This window comes from Schistocerca serialis, chromosome 9, assembly GCF_023864345.2.
Source record: "Schistocerca serialis cubense isolate TAMUIC-IGC-003099 chromosome 9, iqSchSeri2.2, whole genome shotgun sequence".
Classification (NCBI taxonomy): Eukaryota; Metazoa; Arthropoda; class Insecta; order Orthoptera; family Acrididae; genus Schistocerca; species Schistocerca serialis.
Genome location: NC_064646.1, coordinates 238,697,425 through 238,718,604, shown reverse-complemented (window position 1 = coordinate 238,718,604; position 21,180 = coordinate 238,697,425). Strand labels below are relative to the sequence as shown.

The 21,180-nt window shown below is 43.2% G+C and overlaps 1 long non-coding RNA gene across 1 annotated transcript in view; it reads right to left on the bottom strand.

The window, feature by feature from the left end:
* Positions 1-13,089: 13,089 nt before the first annotated feature.
* LOC126418474 (uncharacterized) overlaps positions 13,090-21,180 on the bottom strand; it is a 53,288-nt gene continuing 45,197 nt past the window's right edge. The window contains exon 3 of the long non-coding RNA XR_007575856.1: positions 13,090-13,441. This is a non-coding gene — a long non-coding RNA (uncharacterized LOC126418474). The remainder of the gene's footprint in view (positions 13,442-21,180) is intronic.

The following is a 21,180-nucleotide window of genomic DNA, read 5'->3' as shown; positions in this document are numbered from 1 at the left end:
AATAACTTACAAAGATAATCGTATTTTTAAGAAAAACACTCCTGTAGCTTCGTACACTGGCTTGACTGAAATAGTGTGAGCTTTAGCCACTTAATACATAGCGCCAGACAAATGGGTAAAATTATCAAGCACAAAATTTACCATTATAAACGAGGATAGAAGATGAGGAATAGTTTTACATTTACATACCAAATTCACTACTTTACACATAACTAGCAAAAGAGAAGTGCTCACTAGTTTAAATAAATCTGCATTGGCCCACCACACTCATGGCGATTTCCCAAGCTTTCGCAGACTTCATTGAAATCAGAGTTGGATTCAATACATAGCCAGTTCCCCATCCAAGGAAAAGCAACGACTCGTCCCAAAACACCACACCTGAACTCAATGCATCTGCTTAATTCCTGAAGCGAGCCCTCGTGGTGCTTCTCTGCCTTCATCAGGGATCCAGAATCAGTTGCTTTCAATTTTCGAGCCACGCACACCTAACTGAGCCACAAACAATTTCTCTCTCTCTCCCTCTCTCTCTCTCTCTCTCTCTCTCTCTCTCTCTCTCTCTCTCTCTCTCTCTCTCTCTACCTCTATCTCTGCAGCAGCGAAAACGTTCCCTATACTACTCACTGAACCGACTCTCACACACACTGCTGTCCGACCACTTCCTTCCTTTATTTTCTGGGTGCGTGTGCCTGATCATCAACTTCACCTCGCGAGGTTCCACTCTGGTAAGGACTGCAGTGCAACCAATCTGGTCAAAGATCATCTTGACCCAAGTGCCATACTGGCAGAGACGATGCCACTGCTCAGCTGGAGATAGTAATCTTGTTGGGCACTGGAATCTGGAGCGAAGTAAACGTTGTCCCTCATATGAAGGGTATTCCATTGGTTTCAGGTGGGAAGTCTGGGTGAGCCAGTCCATTTCAGGAATGTTACTGGCCACAATCCAATGCCGCACAGATGCTTCATTGTGTCAGGATTCATTGCTACGCTGATACACCCGATCATCCTCCCCCAAATGTTGCTCTATTGTATGTAGAACATAACTCACTAGGCATCTTCTTAATTGCAATAAGGGGACCACCGCTTAGTAATAAAAAGCACGACCTACCTCACGGTAACATCACCTCCTCCATACTTCACTGTCAGCTCTCGATACAATGTCAGGTAACGTTCTCCAAACAAGCTCCAAGCGCAAACTCCTCCATGGGATTGTCAGACCTACCTCACGATAACATCCTGCTCCATACTTCACTGTCAGCTCTCCATACAACGTCAGGTAACGTTCTCCAAACAACCTCCAAACGCAAACTCTTCCATGAGATTGCCAGACGATATAACGTGATTCATCATCCCAGATACGTCATTCCAATCATCCTCTATCCAGTAGCATGACTCTTTACTCCAGCTCAGGCGTTGCGTGGCACTGACTAAGAAGAGCGTGACTTACGAGAAACTGCTAGAGCATTGCACCTAATTCTTTTTAACTTCCTACACGTAGTCATTTTGATAGCTGATCTTGTGACAGCATTTTTAAACTCATGCGTGATTCTTTCCACTGATATCATGCGACTTTTTACAATCACTCTTCGCAATGACGTCCAATGGCCAGCGCACGTTCGCGGCTTCTGAGTTCTCCTGACTGTCCCATTCTGGTGTTACAGCTTCTGTACTGACAATACAGAATTCCTCAGCTCCTGTTGTACTGGCAGATCTGTCTCTCTTGCACCTTGTGGCCAGTTCTGCATTTCATTGAGTGTCTGAATTCTGTTCATCGGATAGTGTACAACAACCCATTATTCTGCTTGAAGTTAAAACTTCTTGTGTAACATCTACATCTACATTTATGTACATATTTGGCAAGCTACTGTATGCTGCCTGGCGGAAGATACCTTGTACTCTACTTATCATGTCCTTTTCTGTTCCACGGGCAAATAAAGAAAGGGGTGAAGGACTGTCTGTAAGCCTCTTTTGAGCCCTAATTTCATTCGTCCTTTCTTGCTGATCCTGACGTGAAATGTAGGTTGGCAGCAGTAGAATCGTTCTGCAGCCAGCTTCAAATGCTGGTTCTCTAAATGTTCTCATTAGTATTCCACAATAAGAATGTCATCCACGCTCCAAGAATTACCGCTTGGGTGGTTCACGAAGCATCTCCATAATACTCGCATGTTGATCGAGCCTACCGGTAACAAATCTAGTGGCCTGTCTCTGAATTAATTCGATATCTTCCTTTAGTTCGATCTGGCGAGGGGGGGATACCGAACACTCGATAGTTAATATTGGGTCCAGTAATGTTCTATATGTGGTCTCGTTTAGAGATGAATCACACTTTCCTAAATTTCTGCCAATAAACCAAAGTCGTTCATCTGCCTTTCCTACCACCTTCCTTACATACCCGTTCTGTATCATACTGCTTAGCATTGCCACTCCTAGGTACGAGGCCTGTTCAGAAAGTAAGCTCCGATTGATTGCCAAATTGAAACCACAGTGAACATCAGAAATGTTTTACTTGTAACAATTAGCTACACCTTTCAGCTACTTCCCTACGTAGTCGCCGTTCTGACTTAGACTTTTGTCATAGCGTTGTACCAACGTTTCAACAGCCTCATCATAGAAGGCAGCCGCCAGTGCTTTCCGCCAATTCTCCACTCTGGCCTACACCTCGTTGTCTGTGTCAAAATGTTGTCTTCAAAGACAGCGGTTCATGTGACCAGAGATGAAACTCAGGGGGAGACAATTGCGGACTGTATTGTGGGTAATCTAACATTTCCATTTGAAAACGATGCAGGAGCATCTTCATTGCCCCTGCAGAATGCGGCTGAGCATTGTCGTGAATACGAAACAGCACGACAGTTATGTAATGTTAGCTGCATAGCTTCAGGCGAAATTTCTCACCAGGTCCTCGTACTTGGCGGCAGACACTATTTTCTAGACATCTTTACGCACTCACTGCGAGCTCAGAAATGAGAAGAGCGACGTGATGCTAACTGGGGTTATACTAGAGACACTACCCAACACATCTGTGCAAAGCTTTATCGGATTTTCATAGCCGTTTCCATTTCGCGACCGATCGGAGCTTACTTTCTGAACGCGCCTCGTATTTAATCGACGTGACAGTCTCACGCGGCACACTACTAATGGTGCAGTTGAACATTATGGGATTGTTTTTCCTGCCCACCAGCAGTAACTTACATTTTCCTTAATTTAGATCAAGCTGCCATTCATCACACAAACTACAAATTTGTCTAAGTTATCTTCTATTATCCTACAGTCACTCAACAATGACAACTTCTCGTGCACCACAGCGTTAGCAGCAAAGAACTACAAATTGTTGCTCACTCTGTCTGTCAGATCACTTATGCGTACTGAGAATAGAAGAAGTCCTATCACACTTCCCTGGGCCACTTCTGACGATACCCCATGTCTCTGATGAACACTTGCAATGAAGACAATGTACTGGGTTCTATTGTTTAAGAAGTCTTTGAGCCACTCATATATCTGGGAACCTATTCCGGATGCTTTTATCTTCATTAACAGTCTGTTGTGGGGCAGTGCGTCGAATACTTTCCAAAAATCTAAAGAAAAGGAATTGCCCTCCATCTACTGTTTGTAGGATATCTTGAGAGAAAAGACTTTTGTATGAACAATGCTTTCTTAATCCTTGCTGATTGCGGACAGAAGCTTACATCTCAAGGAAATTTTATATATTCGAAGTAAGTACATGTTTAACAAATCATAATTGTGAAAGAATTTACGAACTATTTCTGTACAGCACTGCAAGTCAAACCCACACACAACAACTATGATCCATTCTACTGAAATTATAAATATTAAACTCAGAGTGTACTTTAACAATGTTTACTACACTACATTTTCTGAAATTTTGAAGGTAGACGGAATAAAACACAGAGAGAAAAAAGGTTATTTACAATTTGTACAGAAACTAGAGTGCAATTATAAGACAGTAACCAGACTGCAATTATAAGTGACAGAAATGGGACAGGTTTACAGTATATTCCTAATTTGTAAACTGTGAAAGAAACCAAGGAGAAATATGCAAATGAAATTAAAGCTGAAGGCAAATAAATAAAAACTGTAAGGTCTGCCAATGACATTTCTGGCAGAAGTATCAACTTCCCAGAACATGTGCCATTTTACTCAACAAATTACGGTGGAATTTAGAAAAAATTTGTGTTACATGGTGATGTATGTAGCAATCTGATACACTTTTGTTTGATGCTTGGGATACTATGTGAAGTTCAACAACTGATGCTCCTTTCAGGTTATGGGACATATAGTGTTGGCTTCTGGATTCAGATTATGGTGTTAGAATAATAAATGAGATCGACTGCCTGATACACTCTGTCAATTTACAAGTCATTTGTTACAAATCATCTGTAAGCATGTTAGTGTGTGACGAAGTTGCTACAATTTCATTACAATAGGGACAGTTCGTTACAACTTTGCCTTGACACGGCTGTGTGTTACAATTTTTGCCACAACATACTCATGTAAATGGGTATTTGTTGGAATTTTGTTGTAACATGACAATGTATGTAGCAACTTGTTAGAGTTTTATTTGTTACTTATCTGAAACCTATTACAAAAGGAGGAAGATCTATTAGCAGATACCTCTAGTAGCATATATCCATTGCCAAGTTGTGACACACACACTCACTGTCAGCTTCTAGCTTTCGAAACTCAGTACGTAGCTGACACCCAGTGTCAAGTTATGGTACATACAATGTCAACTTCTAGTGTTACAATGCAGTTTTAAGACCCAGCACCTGACACCCACTGCCAAGTTATGGAACATAGGAAGTAAGCCTCTGGTGTTGGGACTGAGTGAGGTAGCATAGTGTTTAGCACACTGCACTTGCATTTGGGAGGAGGATGGTTCAAATCTGTACCCAACTATCCTAATTTACGTTTTCTGTTATTTCCCTAAATCTCTGCAGGCAAATGCCAGGAAAGTTCTTTGTAAAGGGTATGGTCGATTTCCATTGCTACCCATCATCATGAGTTTGTGCCCAATCTCTAATGACCTCAGTGTTGATGAGATATTAAAAACCAATCTTCCTTTCTTCTTTCTGGTATTGCAAATCCAAGCTGACATTCATTGGTCATGTATATTTAATTTGTTACAATCTTTTATATTGTTGACATATGGGACAATGTGTTATAATTTTGTTATAACAGTGGAAGTTTGATACGATTTTACTTTGACAAAGCTGTGTATGGAGTAATTTGTTACAAATTTTTCTATAACTTGACAATGCATATAGTATTTTGTTGGAGTTTCATTTCACATTTATCTGCAAATGATTTCAAAATAAGGGAAGTCTAGTAGGTGGTATCCACTGTCAAGTGACAGCACATAAACCCACTGTCAGCTTCTAGGTTTTGAAAATCAGTAGCTTACACTCGATATTAGGTTATGAGACTTACATTGTCCAATACCTGACAACCACTGCTGAGTTATGACACATACACACACTGTGAGCTTCTGGTATTGGCACCAACTGGGGTGGTGCAGGTGTTAGCACTCTGGAAATGGTTCAAATGGTTCTGAGCACTATTGGACTTAACATCTGAGGTCATTGGTCCCCTAGAACTTAGAACTACTTAAACCTAACTAACATAAGAACATCACACACATCCATGCACGAGACGGGATTCGAACCTGCGAACGCAGCAGTTGCACGGTTCCGGACTTAAGCGCCTAGAACCGCTCGGCCACAGCGGCTGGCTAGCACTCTGGACTCACATTTAGGAGGATGAGATTTCAAATCCACATGCAACCATTCAGATTTACTATTTCTGTGATTTCCGTACATTGCTTCTGGGAAGTACTGGGATGATTCCTTCCAAAGAGTATGTTCAGTGTCCTACCCCATCCTTAAATCATTGAGAACTTGTGTTCCATCTCTAACGACTTTTATATTGATGGCCCATTAACCACTATCTTCTTTCCTTCTGGTATTCAAAATACAGTAGTCAGTAGCTGAAACCAACCGTTAGTTTTTTTTATGCAGGCCATCACGATTTCCTCCCCTGGGCCAACATCTTCATCACAGAGTAGCGCTTGGAACCTACGTCGTCAATTATTTGCTGCATGTATTCCAAGCTCTGTCTTCCTCTACAGTTTTTGCCTTCTACAGCTCCCTCTAGAACCATGGAAGTCATTCTATCGTGTCTTGACAGATGCCCTATCATCCTGGCCCTTCTCCTTGTCCGTCTTTCTGCATATTCCTTTCCTCTGCAATTCTCCGCAGAACCTCCTCAAATGGTTATCAGTCCACATAATTTTCAACATTCGTCTATAGCACCACTTCTCAAATGCTTCGATTCTCTTCTGTTCCGCTTTTCCCACAGTCCATGTTTCACTACCATACAATGCTGTGCCCCAGATGTACATTTTCAGAAATTTCTTCCTCAAGTGTTTGATACTAAATGGTTCAAATGGCTCTGAGCACTATGGGACTTAACTTCTGAGGTCATCAGTCCCCTACACCTTAGAACTACTTAAACCTAACTAACCTAAGGACATCACACACATCAATGCCCAAATCCAGGCTGGATTTGAACCTGCGACCGTAGCGGTCGCGCGGTTCCAGATTGTAGCGCCTAGGACCGCTCGGCCACTCCGGCCGGCTATGTTTGATACTAGTAGACTTTGTTAGCGAGGAATACCTTTTCGCCAGTGCTAGTCTGCTTTTGACGTCCTCCTTGCTCTGCTCGTCATTGGTTATTTTGTTACCTAGGTGCTAGAATTCCTTAACTTCATCTACCTCGTGATCATCAATCCTCATTTTAAGTTTCTCGCTGTTTTCATTTACGCTACTTCTCATTACTTACTGTCAGGTTATGAGACGTATACTGTTAGCATCTGGTGTTACAATAAAGTCTTAAGATCCTCTAGTTGATATGCATTGTCATGTTCCATACACTATCAGTTTCTGGTGATATGTACCATTTACGATACACTTACTGACACCAACAGTTAGGTTATTGTGCATGTACTACCACCTTGCTTTCAGAGTAATGCAATAGCATTTGGGGTAATGGCTGTCACCATATCAACTGACCATTATTGCCCATGATAGGATCCACTATAGGTTCACAATGTATGGGGAATTGGTTACGGTTTCATGTAATGATGATGATGATGATGTATGGAGTAATTCTTAATAATTTTGCTGTAAATGTTTGGAGCAATTTGTTAAATTTTTGCTGTAATATGGTGTTTTATGGGGGAATTTGTTGCAATTTTTCTGTAATACACCCATGTATGGAGCAATTCGTTACAATTTCATGGGTGTTAGTTGTTTTCCAGCACAGAGAAGGCTGGTTCCAATCATCATATACAATGTGCTCTAATCCATGACTATGACACAGTGATGTACAGTGTGTACACAAACCCCATGTCTCACAGTTTACAAATTCCTGTTCTAAGCAGGAAGGGTCCAATCACCACTTACACAGTACCCTAACCATTTGATTCTGATGTGTGTGTTCTTCAGAGAGTACACAAATGCTGTGCCCCTTACTACAGGACACTGGGAGGTACTGTATTAGTTTTAGCCAAACTAAGATGAGTTTTAGACAAGTAAACTGATGATCATTGTCCCAGTTTGTTACAGTTTCTTATAACAATGGTGATGTATGGGTAAATTTGTTACAATTCTAGCGTAACAGCAATATATCAGAGTTTTAACAATTTTGCCGTAGCACGTCGATGTACGGGGTTGTTTGTTACAAGTTGGTTGTAACTTGTCGCTGTATGGGGCGATTTGTTACAATTTTGCTGTGACGTTGGGCAATTATTGCAGTTTTGCTGTAACATGGTGACTTATGGTGCGTTTTGTTGCAATTTTACCGTAATGTGAAGATGTATGAGACAACTTGCTAAAATTTTCCTGTAATTTAATGAAGTGAGGTGTATTTCATTACAGTTTCGTTATAACATGACTATGCATGTGGTAATTTGTTACATTTCTGTATAATACTGGTGATATTTGAGGCAATTTGTCATAAGTTGATTGTAACATAGTGATGTGTGGGTAATTTGCCACAGTTCTTCAGTAACATTGCGATGTATGGAGTGAAGTGGCATGTAGTTTCCAACACGCAACAGCTTAAGTTGTCGTTGTACCACAAGATCAAATTTGTACCCCAACGTGAGGTAGCTAGCTATAATGATTGGATGACTTTGATATTCATTTTAATGGAACCAAGACGACTTTTTGGCAAAGTGATACAAACAGTTTAGTCATGAAACTAACATTGTTTACTCTGGTATTCTCTCCAATAAGTGCACTTAAATCTGCAAGAACAAAAGTAGTGCCATGTGTGTTTTGCTGTGTTACAGAACTAATTTTTACGTATTTCATAAATAATACAGTAACTCCGGTTTCTTTAATAAGAGTGACAAAGATCGAATTATGCTCGTTGAAAAGTGCTGAATAACTTGGAAGTTAGAAATGTATCACTATTATTCAAGCCATGTCTGTTTTTTTTTTTATCATTACATATCACTTCAGTAGCGATATTAGTGCCGTGTGTTTTAGTACTTAAAGTCCTTATGTATTTGGATAATAAGTGTATTAGGTGCAAAAATATAATTTGAAATCCTGATTGGAGATCTGTAATTACACTTTCAGATTAAAATAAGCAACCTGCATATGCCTCCAGTCAAATTCTTTACACATTCCGAAAAATAAATTTATTTCAATACAAAGATATTTGTACTTGGAAGCTTGATGCATTATTGTTTTTAGTCATGTTGGGTATTATCGGCATTCATAGTTCATACATTATCATGTTTTCCTTGCATATTACGAAGATAAATAGTTTAATGCTACAGCACGCTAAACATCACTTCAAAGTGTATAATTTTTAGGGTGGTTTATTGCAATGAAGTGTCAGATAACGCGATTTAGAATACAGTACATCACGGAACATAAATGTATGTATATCAAAGATCAAGGAACATATGCTAGTAAGTAAATAACGACAATTAGATTTGTCTAATGTGGAACATGTTGCGTTATCTTCTGCCCTCATGAAATGGTGATTGGTGATATGAAGCATTACCACCACACTTCTAAAAACATCAGATGGTGAAAGTTTGATTTACGTACCATCAGTAACATAGTCTGAAGTAGGCTTACGGCCAAAATTCCCTACTCTTTACATATTTTCACAAATATTTTGACGTGAAAATAACACTGTGTCGTTTGACATAATTATTTCGTTTGTTGCCAATGTATTTTCTGAAAAACATTTTAGATTGCGGAATACTAAACTCTATACTCTTTATAGACTGTAATGGGCATTTTAAAAACGAAAATGGCATATCTGCGCTTGAAATAAACATTCTATGTTTTGTTGTCTTCTTCTAGCCCAAAATAGTACTTGCTGAGATAGATTTTTGTGACCAGTTTCATTTAGGAGAAGGAGGAAACGTCAGATGCCTGCTTAGCCTGTTATTTTAGCAGAGAACATGTGTTTTGTACAGTTACAGAATAATTGAGATGTGAAAATACTGTCGGTTAGTCTCTACAAGTATTTTAATAGCGACAGGCATGTGTGTGTGTGTGTGTGTGTGTGTGTGTGTACGTGCGTGCGCTAATGTGTGTCTGATAAATAGTACAGACAATTTGATTGTGTAAATATACAATTTACGAGCTGCATTGCGCTACGCGAAGTGTGGTAAAGAGATCAAACTAAATTCTTTGACAAGTGCTGCTTGACCTGTAAGTTTGATCTCTAGCATACAGTTAAACCAGTATGTCAATAATTACTAGCAAAGTGACGAAGATGGCGGTATATGGCTACATTTTGATTGGCTGTTTCAATGTAATGGCTGGTAGAATTCTAAAATGTGACTGACTGTTTCGCTTTAAACGCCAACACCAATCCACGAAAAGAGGTGTTGCTTCTTGTAATGTGATATCATGAAAAGGTACATGTTTGTGACGTGATGGCATCATAGATAAGGCATGTTTTTTTTTAAGTGGTTCAAATGGCTCTGAGCACTATGGGACTTAACATCTGTGGTCATCAGTCCCCTAGGACTTGGAACTACTTAAACCTAACTAACCTAAGGACATCACACATCCATGACCGAGGCAGGATTCGAACCTGCGACCATAGCGGTCACGCGGTTCCAGACTGAAGCGCCTAGAACCGAACGGCCACACCAGCCGGCGGATAGATAAGGCATGTGTCACATACGATATCATGGATGGGGCACTGGCCTGCATGCATGACCTCAAAAATGTAAATTGTGCGCAAGGGACGAGGTAACTATGCTACTTATGTCGAAGACTAATTAATCATTTCTGAGTCATAGGAAGAGCATTTCAAGATCTTTACGTATATTTAGAGAGCCAGATATTATTAGGTGTTCTTACATATGTACAATTTTTTTGTTTTGTGTTCTGTTTTTTCGTTCTCTTTCGGGTCATGCAAAATAACTTCTTTTCTTAATGTCCAACATCGTGAATGTTGACGAGGAGTAAAGCGAAGTTACTTCTTGACCAAAGTCTAGTAGACTCGGAAAATACGGTGGAACACAGTTATAACGGTGTCAACCCTTCTGGTGACGTGTTTGAGGGGTTTCACGGGGGGGAGTCAGGCCCAAAAACACGTATGATAGGGACTGGGTACTGATAGATGATGCTGGATCAGAACAGGGAATTAACATTGGTGATGAGTCGGATGATGGAGACGACCATGGCCGTTTAGATGTGTTAGTGACAAGTAGAAATTCGCAAAGGGAGATAGAAGACAGACACACAGTGCGACGCCAATGCAGCAGCTTCACCAATGATAGGCACGCATTATGAACCGGAACCCGATCCAGTCATTGCTCTCCTAGGTAAGCTTAAGAAGCAGGTATATCATCCAGAAAGGAAACGTAAACAGGAGATAGAAGAATTAGAAAGAAAACGAAACCAGGAGGTAGAAGAAAGAAAGAAAACGAAAGCAGCAGGCAGAAGCATGAGAAAGAAAACGGAGGGATGAGGCAGAAAGAAAGGAAACGAAGGGAGGATGCAGAAGAATTGGAACGAACAAGAAAGCATGAGGCGATCACATTAAAGGAGCAGATTAGTGAATGCATGGACGAGTTTGGGGCAAAGCTTTCTGATGTACGCAAATTCGGGACGGAGGTGAAGAAAGACGCTCGCCTTGCCGGTACAGAGGTAGCAGGTGCGAAGAACATCGCTCTTGCTGCTGACATCCGAGCAAAACGAGCGAGCTCCATGGCAAAAAAAATGTTTGAAAGCCTTGGCCGAGGGACATAAGGCAGTGACCCCCAACACGGAGAATGTTGCCAAAATAAACGACCGACTAGATCAAATAGAGGAAAAGTTGTATACAAAGACTTCGAGACCTTGCACGGCGGAACAGTTCCCTATCTGTGAAACTTCAACGGCACGAGTGATGCCATCGGTTGGTTCACAGAGCAGTGCGATGCATGTCACGTCTTCTTCCGAGTGTTGTGCCCACTCACGCGATACCTCTCAGCTGATGGGTAGTAACACGCCAGATACTTTCCCGGAGAATTTTGGTAGTTGTGACGGCCAAATCCCCGTGACGGAATGTGACAGATTCCCAAATGCGAGGGTAGAACCTACGTTCGACTAGAAGCATTTTCTGTCCGTCCCAATATTTCAAAATTTTAAGGAAAATGGCGGCGGCTTGCATCCTAAAATTTTAATACGACAATTCATCCAGTAGTTACCATCTTCATGGCCCCTCAGTCCGAAGCTGGAATTTATCTGCGCACATATTGAGGGAACGGCCGCCGAAAAAATGCGAGATGTCGCGGTAGAGTGCAGCACATTCGAAGAGTTCAAGGAAGCTTTTCTCGCTACCTATTGGTCACGCGAAATGCAAGACAGAACAAAACAGGGGATTATGATGTGGCCTGAACTCGAATCTTCGGGATACAAATGACTGGTAAAAATGTTCTAGGCGTTATTAAAGAAGAACCAGTTCTTGAACGCACCCAGCAGGCCGTCGGAAATTATTCGTTTCTGTTTCTCAAAGTTCCCCACGCACTACCAACGGCCATTCGTCGGTAGGGGCGGAGGCAACATTGAAACTTTCAATTGTCTAGTCAACGAGCTGGAATTGATATATGGGAGGCAGAACGTAAGCGATAAACGCAGAACAAGGATTGGCACACCGAGCACCACGCTCCACAGGGAGGCTCAGAGGGAAGTGCACCTCAACCCGACTGCAGAAATTACGGGTACCAGAGCCGACCACGATATAATGTGTGGCACTACGATCGTAACTGGCGGGAGTGGGAACACAACCAGCAAGCTTCTGGAGGTTAGCGCGGTCCAGACACGAATCAGCAGGTAGGAGAGGTGATTGGGATTCGTCCGCCAAATCCCTCTCACAACACACCTAACTGCAGCCCTCCGCGAAACTGACGCCCGGGGGGGTGGGGGGTGGGGGGGGGGGGGGGGAGGGCGCGAAAGAGGTTCGAGATATCTTCGTTGCCAAACTTGGACGAAACCATATACACATGGTTGGTTATGAAGACATACAGGTCATATTAATGGAGGAGAAATATGCAGTCTGCGGTGATTATCTCCATCTGGTAATGTCAGTAACGATAGCAGACGTAATAATTAAAGTTATTGTGGACAGTGGTAGTAACATAACGGCCATTTCGGTACATGCTTTCCGCGGAGCACGGAAACTGGCCCATGCTTGCCACGACCAACACGCAAATTAAAGGGGCAATAGCTCGAAGAGTGGCAGAGGTCAATATTCAGGCTAGGATTGACTTTGAGTGTCAAGGACACCGCCTGGAGACTAATTTTATAGTAGTACCAAACCTCGCCATTACGATGTCCCAAGATATAATGGGGATTTTTTTCCTGAAATCGAAAACGCATACCCTCTATTTTTTTCTATTTGACCTTAATAACTCACATACTAAATATTATTATAATTCAATTATTATAACACGTACCGACTTTACACTAAACATGAAACTTGAAAACTTTTACTATGTGGGAATGGAGGGATTCTGGAAGTTAATGATTGTTTGGTAAATAAAACACCAAGTTGCCCAAATCGTGTTTATTCACTATTTAACATGTAAAAACATTAGTCTCTAAATTTTCGTTTCAGAGTTTGTTTTCTGCAGTCAGGATAAATCTTTCGGTGTTCTTGTACGCAACGTAACAAAAATAGTTTTTGTTCTTCCTCAACCGAGATTACACCATGAAACTCTTGCATCAACTTGACCGCTCTTTCAGCTGTATCATTCACTGCTTTTCGAGCTGAAACCTTCTTTCTGGTTTCTTGAAAGGAAGCATTGTTCGACCACATGGCAGGACATACGTGGAGAAAACTGTCATCAATTTTAAGAGCAATGACATGCTTATGACAGAAATGAAGTCGTAGATGTTTTTCTCTGTAATTAAGAGAGAGCAAACCAGTTAACAAAATTGCAATGTAAATAGAAAACTGAAGAAACAACGTCTCTATTCATTTATTTAACTCACCATACAATGGAACGCAAAGTTCTTCCTTCGATGGAATGTAACGTTTAGCACGAGATGATAAATTACCTTTGGTTAAATTTTCAACCATTTCTACTTTTGTTTCTAGATCCACATCATCGTCAAACAGCGTGACAAGACAGAAACTTCATCAGCAAAATACCATAAATGCTGGCTTATATTCTGTAGAGCTGCTTTCGAGATATCTTTATCTATTTTTTCGTATGCCTTCATTGCCTTCAAAAAGCACAAATCTTGGTAGGGTGCCTTTACTGCCAAAATACACATGGCTTGACATAGGATGTCACGATGAACAGGCAAACGTCAAACGGCGCTACCTTCTCCTTGCTCGAAATTTTTAACTGAGCACGAAGTAATGATATTTTTAGGGAATATATAGCTCTCGCCATCCATCGAGCTTGGTGTATGGCACCTGGAGGCCGTATCTTGAATTTTCTGTCTGTATCTCCAACTAAAAATACAACAGAAAGCTCTATCAGCTCTGGTAATCATCTCTGATTACTTCCTTTGTCAGTTCAGTGCGGTAAAACTCAAGCAGACTGACAATTTCTGAAACAGTTAGATGCAGTTCGACCTTTTCTTTGTAGCACTGTATGTTATCTGGGTCTACACTTTTCCAGTTATCTTGGAACTTTTTGAAGAGTGGAATATCAGGACTTGTCACTGAACTGATTTTTGCCTGGAACACGTTTTTTAACACTTGTTCATAGACGTGGTGGCGGCAAGGAAAAAGAATGACACTTCTGTTAAGTTTTTGCTTAAGTAACACACAGGCACCATTGATATGACCTGTATTTGAAGCTGTAGTATCACAACAAAAAAACTGCACTTTGTCTTCGAGATTCCAGTCCACAATCGCGTTCCAAACAACTTTCACCTGGTAGCTGCAGAGATTTCCCGAATGTTGGCAGACGGAGTTATGGAGACCAGGAGGTCGGTGTACAATAGCCCAGTCTGTGTTGTGGAGACGAAAGGCGGGACGATTCGCCGCGTTCTTGGCTATTGGCAGATAAATACAATAATCGAGATGGAAACAGACAGACCAGAGGGGCTGGAAGAGCTGCTCCAGAATTTCCATGGTGTTGTGTTTTCGTCCATAGATCTGCGGAGTAGCTTTTGGCAGATTCAATTGCACCCGGAATGTCGAAAGTACATTCAGTAGATGTTATCAGTTCCAAAGACTGCCATTCGGTCGCAACATTTCGTCTGTGGCCTTCATTAGAGGAATTCATGGGATAATGAGTGACTTCCTTAAGGAACGTGTCACACATACGTTGACAACCTGCTGATACCAGAGAAAATGTGGCGAGACAACAATATAGTTATCATGGAAGTCCTTAAAACATTCCGTGATTATGGGGTCACAGTTAACATCGAGAAATCATGTTTCAGGGCCACGAGTGTCAAATTTCTGGGACAGGTCATTACGACAGAGGGGATATCCCCTAACCCAGAAAAAATAGAAGCAATAGCAAAATTCCAACTTTTGACGACCAAACAACAACCAAGCTGTTTTCTCGGTGTCATAAATTTCTATCAGCATTTCATCGATACAAATACCTTGAGTAACCTTTGTCGAACCAAACTCACCGGCAAGAAAACACTGTGGGTATTGGACGAAGAAGAGGAAAAACAATTTCAGGCTCCGATACTATCAAACCAAACATAGCAGAGGACTTCTGCATGGTGACAGACAGTGCGTATTCGGGGCTTGGAGTGATGATTTTTCAAAGATATTTGGAAGGAGGCAACCTCATGTGGAAAACTATAGTATTTGGTAGCCAAGTTCTCACCAAAAGCGAAAGAACTACTCGGTGACGGAGTTGGAGGCGCTTGCTATGGTGTGGGGGTTCCAGAAGCTTAGGTATTTCTTGTTTGGACGTAGACCCAAGGTCTACCCAGACGACAAAGCTCTTGAATTCCTGCTCATGGCGAAACTGTCTCATGAACGGCTCACGAGGTGGGTTCTCCAGCTTCAGGAGTATGATTTCGAGATTATCCACATAAAAGGTAACACCAATATAATAACTGACGCTCTGTCTCGGTCACCCATTGGCTTTGAGGAAGTCAATGACAATGACCTAGAGGGTGACCACTTTTGCATTTATTACATATGGAAAGTCGCATTCGAAGAGGATGTCACTACGAGTATGCAATGTACCAGGGAGGAGAAGGGCAAAGATTCAGGGCTCTTGAACTTAAGAGAAGTGGAAGGCCCGGAGAGAGGCTGAAATCCGGCAGTTCTACCTTCTTTGGAAAGGAATTCTGTTTCACAGAGGAAGAATGGAGGATTCCCTATGGCGCCCGTACCTACCGCAGCACCTTTTAGAGAAAGTTGTCTGGAGACTCATTACAGTTACGGGCATACTGGTGCTCGGAAGTGTAACTTGAAGTTGCGGTCTCTTGCGCAGTTCAACAACTTGGAGAGGAGAATCCGCCACATCCTGTCGGTGTGCAAATTATGCCAAAAGGCAAAACACACCACCACAAGCATGCAGGCAACCCTCTTCCCCATTGTACCCCGGTTCAAATGGTTCAAATGGTTCTGAGCACTACGCGACTTAACTTCTGAGGTCATCAGTCGCCTAGAACTTAGAACTAATTAAAAACCTAAGGACATCACACACATCCATGCCCGAGGCAGGATTCGAACCTGCGACCGTAGCGGTCACGCGGTTCCAGACTGAAGCGCCTTTAACCGCACGGCCACACCGGCCGGCCTTGTACGCCGGAAACTCAAACCTCTAGCAGCGACGGACCTCATGGGCCCTTTACCTCGCAGTAATAGAGGGTACTATTAGATCCTCGTCTTGTGGAGGTGAAGTCGAAATTCGTAACGTTGACGCCTTTTAAGAGGGTGACAGTGAGGACGGTGTTGTGGCCTCTAACGATTTCCTGCTGCAAGTGAGACAAGTCGAGAAGATCATCTAGGGCAACGGTCCACAGTTTCAATCGAGGGAATGGAGGGAGATGTTGAAGAAACACAAAATTGAACCTGCGCTTATCTCTGACGATCCAAGTCCGAATCCCGCGGAGTGCGTCGTAAAGGAACTGGGTAATCTCTGCAGGATATACTGCAATAAGCAACATACGACGTGGAATATTTTCCTGCATTACTTTCAGGAAATACTCAATGAGGTGTGTCACGGCGTGACACAATTCACACCTGTGACAGTATTGAGGAATCAGTGGCCAAAGGACCTGATTAGAACCATTGTTGATCACCCTGCGAGGACGTGGGAACAACATAAGAGACTGGCTCTGTAGAATTTAGGCAGCCTCACAGAGTAGGAAAATTCGGGCTGACAAGACTGCACGAGTGCGACAGTTCCACATTGGAGATAAAGTCTTGGTGAAATCCTTCCGGCTGTCTAATAAGGTAAAATAGCAATGCCAGAAGTTCTTCGCAATGTATAACGGGCCTTTCCATGTTCACAGAATCACTCAAGAGAATGCCATGGAACTGAAGTCATTGAAGACTAAAAGGTCGATCGGCCTTCACCCCGTATGTTACGTGAAGCACATCATAAAATAGGGTCTTCGTAATGTATCACACATCTGTGTAGTAGTAGAAGTTTTAGGTATTCTTTTTATGTTGGTAAATGTAACGGTGTAAAAATTAGGTGTAACACAGGGTTTATTTTTGGTTGTATGGGTTGAGTGAAACCAAGGTTGTAATGGGCATTTGTGTCTGACTACTGCATTTCATCTTTGTCATTTTCAGTGTCGCATCCAACTTAATGTGTTTATTTTGTTTGTTTTTTGTTCTATGACTGCTTTTCCCATGGAACACTGATCTGGAATGTGAACGCCATAGCCGGCCGGAGTGGCCGAGCGGTTCTAGGCGCTACATTCTGGAACCGCGTGACCGCTACGGTCGCAGGTTCGAATCCTGCCTCGGGCATGAATGTGTGTGATGTTCTTAGGTTCTAGGGGACTGATGACCTCATGCGTTAAGTCCCATAGTGCTCAGAGCCATTTGAGCCATTTTTTTGAACGCCGTAATTATAAAAATGGTATTTATCGGTGTTTTTGTGAGCGAATGCATTCTGTTTCTGGGGTCATGACTGATACATGGGTGATCTCGGCCTTTGTGTTCTTGATGGGGGAATCGTCACCTGGCATGTGTGAATCCTGGGCCGGTCTTGTGTCTCTGGTGGTGTTGTGGGGTGCTTACCACTCTTACGAATGCTTATGACAGTGAGTGGGCATGCAGTCGTTGCGTTGCATCTATCTCTTGATCAGTTTCGAGTGCGTATGGGCACGGCCTTGAGTGTTGCGCCAGTTATTTTTGTGGTGTTTTCTCGAGTGTGCTCACCACGCTTGAGTTGCGTGTGCTGAATTTGGACTGGATGAGGCTAAGGCCATTTGAGAGAAGCAGGTGGTGTAACCCACCAGTCAACTGGCACGGTAGACCACGCTGCGACAAGCAGATGACCAGGGCTACCCCTGCTGGGAGAAGTGGACAATGGCTGCCACGTGCTATGCTAGCCTTCACTGACAGGTGACGCGAGAGAAGTAACCTTGGAGGATCCCTGAGTGTGGACCGCTGTCTGCTGGTGTGCACTTTCTCTCTCTGTGGGACGAGCTGACGCCAGCCAGTGGTCCGGCCTGACTAGCTGCATGAACTGTAAGGGGCAGCGCATGTTACACGTCGCTGTCAACGCGACTACCCGAGAACAACGCCCACGGAGGGGCATCCCCATCGGCCGAGGGACGTCCTGGAGCGCCTCTTACATGCTGCCATACAGTTGATGCGTGGTGTGGTCCGTGCGACTACCCAGTCTGTTCCAGCCTCCAGCATCTAGCAGCTGTACGAGACGTGCCATCTGATCCTCCTGTCGGCGCGCCACCATGAGGGAAAAGTCAGATGTAACACAGTGTGACAAACGGTGGCTATCATGTGTGCAGTTGGTCCTCGTGTGGGCATGGTCTGTGTGACCGCCCGCAACCCACAGTAGCCAGCGGCATTAATGGGTTGCGATGTGTGTCTAGTGCCTTGCCTCACGGCCACCGACGCCTACACCCACCGAATCACGTGTGGGCCTGGTCTGTAAGACCGCCCACAACTCTCTCAAGACTACTGTGCCGTCTACCTGTGTTATGTAGAGTCTTGTGCAAAAGAAATCTGTCAACATTTACACAAGATAGGTCGAGTCCAAGGACGCTAACATCCACAACTTATTATATGCACAAATGTTGAGTGACATTTGGTTTCTTGTCATCATCCATTTCACTGATGAACACTATAATTGTCTGTTTGCTTCCCTGTCATGGATTGAAGTAGCTCTCATTTTTGTTTTGGCAACCAGTAAACCACAACAGGGCACTGTCGGTCAGTCTCTGCTTTAAACAATGCTAGTTTTGTGTTTTCATGTAACGTTAACATCAGATTCCATTTGTTTTTTTGTGTATCCTGGATAATTTGTTTTCCTGTGTATCCTCACCAGCTTTTCACTTTTTTTTTAATCTTATGGGACTTAACTGCTAAGGTCATCAGTCCCTAAGCTTAAACACTACTTAACCTAAATTATCCTAAGGACAAATACACACACCAATGTCCGAGGAAGGACTGGAACCTCCGCTGGGACCAGCCGCACAGTCCATGACTGCAGCGCCTTAGACCGCTCGCCTAATCCCGCGCGGCAGTTTTTCACTTACTGTTAGTCTTGTAATACAACATATTTCTCATGTATAAATTGTGACACACGTTTCGTAAATCCAGCTGCACATGTATTAATGAAAGGTGAGTGCAAGTTGTGTAGTAGTCATGTCTCATGAATGAATCAGTACAAAAGTATATTAGGCCATGTCTTTTCTTTGCTCAGGGATACTGAAAGTATGTGGTCACTTTTCACATAGGGAGGAATGTCCTTTGTAAGGATTTCCCCTTTCCTTCTTCTACTGAATGTATGTGTTTGCACAGCTAAACTATGCATTGTTAACGAAGTAAGTCTGGATGTTAGCCAGACGATATGGTCCATGGAACTGACAATGGTAACACCCAGCAGTGCTCAATTATCTTGCAACTGGAGGAGAGGATGTGTGTGCGCACGTGGGTATCCACGTGAATGAATGAGCATCACATGAGGTACAAGGGTAAAATTGGCTGTGATGTTTGCAATATTCGCCTCCATGACCTCTGCCCTTTCTTGCTTCACCACGACTAGTGGTTGCTATGATGTTTTAATTCAGACATTTTCCTTGTGTTATGTCACACCATCCCTTCCTTAAGTGAGCCACAAATGGCGACAAATGATCTACTGTGAGTGGGGGGTAATGAAAGACGGCCACTGCCGTGGTAATACCCGTCAAGTGCTTCCCCTTTCATTTTGTGTTGATGATTATGGTTCAAATGGCTCTGAGCACTATGGGACTCAACTGCTGAGGTCATTAGTCCCCTAGAACTTAGAACTAGTTAAACCTAACTAACCTAAGGACATCACAAACATCCATGCCCGAGGCAGGATTCGAACCTGCGACCGTAGCGGTCTTGCGGTTCCAGACTGCAGCGCCTTTAACCGCACGGCCACTTCGGCCGGCTGTTGATGATTATCATACCGTTTTATTCGCCTTTGGTGTACCTGAATTTTCCCTGATTGATATTAATCAGATGGACTATTAGGGTTAGGAAACTTCCTGGCAGATTAAAACTGTGTGCCGGACCGAGACTCGAACTCGGAACCTTTTCCTTTCGCGGGCAAGTGCTCTGCCAATTGAGCTACCCAAGCACGACTCACGCCCCTTCCTCACAGCTTTACTTCTGCCAGTACCTCGTCTCCTACCTTCCAAACTTTACAGAAGCTCTCCTGCGAACTCTACAGAACTAGCACTCCTGAAAGAAAGGATATTGCGGAGACGTGGCCAGGCCACTGCCTGAGGGATGTTTCCAGAATGAGATTTTCACTCTTCAGCGGAGTGTGCACTGATATGAAACTTCTTCGCATATTAAAACTGTGTGCCGGACCTAGACTCGAACTCGGGACCTTTGCCTTTCGCGGGCAAGTGCTCTGCCAACTGGGCTACCCAAACGAGGTACTGGCAGAAGTATAGCTGTGAGGACGGGGCCTGAGTCGTGCTTGGGTAGCTCAGTTGGCAGAGCACTTGCCCGCGAAAGGCAAAGGTCCCGAGTTCGAGTCTCGGTCCGGCACACAGTGTTAATCTGCCAGAATGTTTCATATCAGCGCACACTCCGCTGCAGAGTGAGAAACTCATTCTATTAGGGTTAGGGTAAACCACTGATTTATCTCGCAGTACTTTCATGACTTGAGTAGAGGTAGTAGAATTAAATTCCGTTTTAGAGACAGACTTTTGGACGGTGGAGGTTACCATTGCCTTAGGGCAGCTGTAGAACTTTCCCCGAGCAGCAAGCAAGTTCGAAGATTCCTTTGCCGTCACCAAAGCGGACCGTGGGCCTAGCAGGCTGTGGTTTATTGGCCTGATTTGTTCCACTAGCATCCAAGCAAGAGGATGGGAATGTCGTGGCTGAATGCGAAATGACACTTCTTTAGAAGCTGGTGGCGCCGGCTTTTCCTGGCGCCTGCCTAACCACCTTATTAGCGAGTGGATGTGGTGTGGGAGTCTGGTCACCTTATCCCACGTGCGTGTCCAGGTAAAGCGGCGTCAGGCT